General features: G+C 44.1%; 1 protein-coding gene across 2 annotated transcripts in view; it reads left to right on the top strand.

Moving 5' to 3' along the window:
• Positions 1–3797: 3797 nt before the first annotated feature.
• The window catches only part of GLT8D2 (glycosyltransferase 8 domain containing 2), a 41985-nt gene continuing 39417 nt past the window's right edge, over positions 3798–6365 (top strand). For both annotated transcript variants that reach the window (XM_086401069.1, XM_086401070.1), the window contains exon 1: positions 3798–3933. The gene's annotated coding sequence lies outside the window, so the exon portion shown is untranslated. The remainder of the gene's footprint in view (positions 3934–6365) is intronic.

Raw genomic sequence — 6365 nt, 5'->3', positions numbered from 1 at the left:
CTCACAAGAAGCTTCTTCATCTTAGAGATGAGGAAACTGAAAGTGGGCTTTTCAGGAATGTGTAAATATAACGCCTGAGTTGACACCTAGATTTCTGTCAGTCTCCAGAACCCAGGCTGGTAACCACTGCACTTCTCAGGGTGCTCCTATATCCTGCATCTCTTTCTATTCTTATTTCTTCCACAGAGGAGAATCTATGCATCCAGTGTGGAAATCCAGGTCATAGATAATAAGCCTCTTGCATCCTCAGAACATGGCCCAGCAGAAATAAAGGAGAATCTGCAGTTGGAGGCAGTAAGGGATCAGGGAGAAAGTGTACCAAGAACAATGATAGAGAGATTTGGCTCCATATGGAAGTTAGTATGATCAACAAGCAGGGTCTATGAACCAACATGATCATTATTCTGTTTCTGAGTCCCCTTCTTGGGTGCTTTGTTCTCATACTCTCTGAACCTCCTTATTCACCACCTCTTCCACTGGGTCAGGCATTTTGCTAAGTGGATGAGAGATAGGAAGGAGAGAAAAACCCAGCCTTTGGAGAAAACTGGACTGGGCAGGTGTGGAGCTTGGAGCTTCTGAAATGGCAGTGGCCAGCCCTGAGCCAGGAAATGTTGGTATTTTGTTCATGTAGTTGCAGTGAGGGTTGGAGCAAGAGTACTTAGCACACAGTACCCCAAGCTATCACCCAGAACCTTCTGGCTTCCTGCAGGTGATCAATATATAAAATGTATCTTTGCTGCAACCTAAGATAAATATCTTACAATCACAGCTGTTAGCTGAAACATTGAGGAGAGTTGTGGTTTAAAACAGGTTCCTGGAAGTAAAGAGAGAAGAGGACTAGCATGAAGTCGAGTCTGCTCCAAAGAAAGGTGGCACACTTGCTGGTGATGTAAAGGCTCTTTGTTGTTTACTTACTAACTCCTGTCTGACTCCTTTGCAGCCTCATGGACTGTAGCCCACCAGGCTCCTCAGTCCATGGAATTTTCCAGGCAAGAATACTAGAGCAGATTGCCATTTTCTACTCCAGGGGATCTTCCCAACCCAGGGATCGAACCCGGGTCCTGTGTTTCCTGCATTGGCAGGCAGATTCTTACTGCTGAGACACCAGGGAGGCCCTAGGATAGGGTAGACAAGAGAATGACACAGGGCTGCCAGTCATTCTCTACAGTGCTTCTGAAGGATGACCTTGTTGGCTTTTTTTTTTTTTTTTGGCCATGCCATGCTGCCTTCAGGATCTTAGTTCCCTGGGCCTTTGGTGGTGAAGATGCTGAGTCCCAACCTCTGGACTGCCTGGTAATTCACTTGAAGGATGACCAAGTGAGGAAATAATTATGCATACAATTTAACCCCAGAGTTGCTGCCCCAAATCCTAGTATTTGAAACACTTCTCAAGTAAGAAACAGTTGCAAAGCGCTGAACAGAAATTCCAGTTCCTGCTTCATTACTATATTGCTGTGGGAACTTGGACTTTAACTTGCTCAAAGGCTCAGCTTGCTCATTTGCAGACTGGGGCAAAAAACATCTGTTCAACTTACCTAACAAGAATGTTATACAGATAAAACAAAATAGAAGATATCAAAATGCTTTGTTAATGTTCAAAGTTCTATACAAATATACAAATATACAAATATACAAATATACAAATCTATACAAATAGATCTGGTCTGCAAGTTCAAGTCTGAAACCAGCCCGCACTAAATCCTTCAGAGCCACAGTGTTCATTACAGTAGCCACTAGCAACACTGGCTATGAGAACTTAAAATGTGACTAATGCCACTGAGGAACTGAATTTTAAATTGTACCTAGTCTTAATCAATTTCAGTTGAAAAACTGATTCATGATCCAGTGACTGGAAAAGTTTGAAGTGTGTTTGGAGCAACCTGAGCCTGCAAATCTGTTTTTTAAATCATAAATTTTATAAAATCTAAATACATATCAGTTGTTTCTGATGAAATTTAGTGTTGGAATTGAGACATGCTGCAAATGTAAAAGACACACCAGATTTTAAAGGCTTCATACAAAACAAAAAGTGTGAAATGTCTTGTTAATAAGTTTTCTGCCAATGAAATGTTGAAATAGTATTTTTAATATATTGAGTTAAATAAAATTTATCATTAAAATTAATTTGACCTCTTTGTGTTTTTCTTTTTTGTGAAGGATTTTTTAGATGCTTTATTTTTAAATTGGAGGATAACTGCATTACAATGTTATGTTAGTTTCTGCTTTGCAACAGTGTGAATCAGCTGTATGTACACATAGATCCCCTCCCTCTTAGACCTCCCTTCCACTCCCCCATCACGTGCCACCCCTCTGGGTCATCATAGAGCACCAGGCTGAGCTCCCTGTGCTGTGCACACAGCAGCTTCCCTCCAGCTAGCTATCTTACATATGGTAGTGTATATGCGTCAGTGCTGTTCTCTCAATTTGTCCCACCTTTCCCTTCGCCCATTATGTCCACAAGTCCATTCTCTGCGTCGGCATCTCTGTTCCTGCACTGCAAATAGGTTCATCAGTACTATTTTTCTAGACTCCACATATATGCGTTATTATACAATATTTGTTTTTCTCTGACTTACTTCACTATCCTTTTTTAAACTAAGAGCTTTTATTTTTTAATTATTGGAAGATCACGGCTTTACAATATTGTGTTAGTTTCTGCTACACATCAACATGAATCAGCCATAGGTATACATATGTCCCCTCCCTCCTGAACCTCCTTCCCACCTCCCATCCTATCCCACCCCTCTAGGTTGTCAGAGTACCAGGTTTGAGCTCCCTGTTTAATACAGCAATTCCCTTTGGCCATCTTTTGTACATATGGTAATGTGTATTTTTCGTTCTTACTCTTTCGGTTTGTCCCTCCTCCACCTTCCCCCACTGTATTAACGCACATATATGGAATCTAGAAAGATAGCACTGATGAACCTATTTGCAGGACAGCAGTGGAGACGCCAACACAGAGAAGAGACTTGTGGACACAATATTTTTCTTAAAGCGACTATTGGAAAATTTTAAATGGCAATGTGGCTTGCATTATATTTCTGTTGGGCAATATCATTTTAGATGGAGGCAGTGAGCAGAGGCAGACTCATTTCCTTGTAGGAACTAGGGAGAGAAGCCACTGCTGAATACATTCCACGATCCCAGGCAAAGTGCTGGCACGGTTTCCTGGGTTTCTGAGAATAAATGGCAGGAACACAGAACAGCACATAACTGGGTGGGGCTGATGCACTGCCTGATTCCTTTCCATGTTCAGGCACAAAACACACCATCTAGAAACTTTCTGTCACTATCATTGCCTTGGCAGAGGATACCACAGTTGTTATCTGGGTGTTGACTTGGACACGAATGCATTCTAATGACAAGGGCATTTCAGGTGAAGCTAGTGGCCATGAAGACAGTCTTAAAATTGGTATGCACTTAACTTCTTCACTTTCGCCCTCTCAACATGTACCTGAGCCCCAATGTGTGGTGGAAATTCACCCTCCAAGCATTTGCTTTTTTCCGGTTTTGAATCTTTACCTCCAAAGCAGCCTTGTTTTCAAAATGATTTGCGGGCTGCCGGAGGAGGCTGCAAAAGGAAGTCTGGCCCGTCGGAGCCAGCCAGCCAAGCACATCTGGAAGTGGTTTCAGAGGCCTCCTCACTCGGCCAGCACAGCGCCTGGATTCCCAGCTGCTTGGAGCAGGGGTGGAAGAAACCCGACCCGCTCCAAAGTCGACGCAAGCAAGGGAGGTACAGTGGGGGAGCAGGACTCTCTTGGAAACGGAATATTGGCCTCGAGGCTCTCCAGCCTTTTGAGATTTCCAATGGGATTTTAGAAGCAGCTGAAGCACCATGAAGGGCAGTACCCTGGGGCCAGCTACGATTTGAACGCTCTGCCCTGCAGCTCTTTGGACGGAGGAACCCAGAATCCTGATCTCACCGCTCACCAGGTAAACAGAAATTTACAACAGGGTGACAGCCTGTCTATTTCACTCTGGCCTGCTGGCAGCTGTCCTTCATTTTGCTGTAGACGCAAGAAAGTAGATCTGAGGTGGACTGTCCCATGCAAACCACCTTCAGGCGCCCCCAGCTGATGTTTGTAGCATGCCAGCGGAATCTGCTTCATTTTTTTGCCATTGCCGCAAATCCAAAATAGTGTGCAAGTTTTTCACATCCTGCATTGCTTTTCCAGACCTGGATTTATCTCCATCTCCCTACCCGCCAAAGAGTGTTGATTTACTGTTTTCCTCATATTTTCAGTGTGGAAATCATCGGTTAGCTAGGACTTGATAAATGCTAGCATTTAAGACAGGTATGTTTCTGAGCCACAAAAGATTTAACTGAGTTATGAATCTTGTTTTCGGAATCCATCCTAGGAAGCTGTTCTGAGGGCTCCAAGCACCGCCCCACTTCCCCCGCAAAGAACTAGCAATCATATGAAATCTAAATAAGGCTTATTGTAAATACAGTAGTCATAGTGTTCAGGCTGAAAAATGCTTTTTAATGTTCAAAAAATGTCCTCTTATGTTCACTTTATGAGCAAGAATAATACATTGGCTAAGCCTGATAAAAACTGATGAGTAACTTATGACATAACTTAAGAAGGGATACTTAATATAAGAGGAAAAGGAAAAGAAGAAAATATGATATCCAAACATCTGAATGTGCTGTGGAAAAGGCAGTCCCTAGCTGTTTGGCCCTGTGCAGCCAAATTTCCCAAGCGACATTGGTTTGTTTGTCTTTTCCTCCGAATGTTTTGGTGTTGCATCCATACACGGAATGCTTTTGCATGCTGCATGATGGAATTCTGGGTCTCTATCTAACTCAGAGCTGTGCAGGGCAGTGGTGAGAACATGGGCTCTGGGGTCTGACTCACAGAGATGAGTCTTTGCACTGCCACTTAGAAGCTTTGACTCTGGGTGACTCTTCCTATTTGTAAAATAGGAATTAAGGGACATCATATGTGTGAATGTGTTGTGTGCTCAGTCTCTCAGTTGTGTCCGACTCTTTGTGGTCCCACACACTGTCCATGTTCCTCTGTTTGTAGAATTTTCCAGGCAAGAATATATTCCAGGGATTCCCTGACCCAGGGATTGAACCCATGTCTCCAGAGTCTCCTGCACTGGCAGTCGCTCAGTCATGTCTGACTCTTTGCGACTTCATGGACTGTAGCCCGCCAGGCTACTCTGTCCATGGGATTCTCCAGGCAAGAATACTGCAGTTGGTAGTCATTCCCTTCTCTAGGGGATCTTCCCAACCCAGGCATCAAATCCAGGTCTCCTGCATTGCAGGCAGATTCTTTACCAGCTGAGCCATCAGGGAAGCACCAAGGCTTTGCCAAGTGACAAGTGACTACCACTTTTACTTTACTGTGTCTGGAAGGGCATAATGCAGGATCAGCAGAGTACTGAGCCCTCAGGGAGGGAGGGAAGCTTCTCTAGTGGTGCATCTCTAGTGATGATGATGCTGGGGGCAGGGAAAGTGACCACACATCCTGCACTGGGCCATAGCCCCACTTTGGATACACGGTTCCCCCTAATAGCCCAGTCACCAGACGTTCCTCACATCCACCCAAGTTGTCTCTCCAGGGCCCGACGTTCTTCCTTCTCTTCAAACACCTCTCCTTCTTTTTTCCACTCTGCCTCTCTTTAGTTCTCCTGCCTCTTCCCTTGATGAGAGAAAGATGTGCTCACCAAGCCACAGCCTTCACCATTTCATTCCTAGTTCCCAGGGAGCTTGATTCTAAAGACTTCTTTTATTTCAGCATCTGCCAAAGAATGTTCCAAAGAAGATAGTCCCATGAGGAAAATATGTTCTGTGAGCCATATCCTCCTCTCAGCACGCTCAAGTCGTGATGGCATTCTAAAAGTCCTAAGAAGTTCCACAGAAATCTGCTTCTTTGTTTAACACTGCAGGTCCCAGTTGATGCCGAGCCATTTTATCACATCACATAGCTTAACATGTTATTACTCTGCAATATACTATTTTTTTAATTTAATTTTTATTTTTGGGCCATGCCACATGGCATGTGGGATCTTAGTTCCTTGACCAGGTATTGAACTTGTGCCCCCTGCAATGGACACTTGGAGCGTTAACCCCTGGACTTCCAGGGAAGCTTGCAATATCTTCTTCTGCCCACACCTGTTTTTATCTTGGTTCCTCTTATGGATGTCCTACTTGCTACCTCTCCTGGAGAACACCCAAGATGATTGGTCATACGTAACATATTGATATGTACAAAGTCTGGCCTAAGGTGGGCAGCAGGAATCAGCAAATGTTCGTTGCAAAGGGCCATATAAGGGGCTTTGCAGGCCAGGTGGTCTCCATCATGATGGCTCTGTTCTGCGGAAGTAGTGTGGAATTGGCCATGGAAAAAACTTCA

Source organism: Bos grunniens, chromosome 5 (assembly GCF_055505025.1).
Source record: "Bos grunniens cultivar Pamir isolate PY7600 chromosome 5, Bosgru_T2T1.0, whole genome shotgun sequence".
Taxonomy (NCBI): Eukaryota; Metazoa; Chordata; class Mammalia; order Artiodactyla; family Bovidae; genus Bos; species Bos grunniens.
This window is presented reverse-complemented; position numbering and strand designations above follow the sequence as displayed.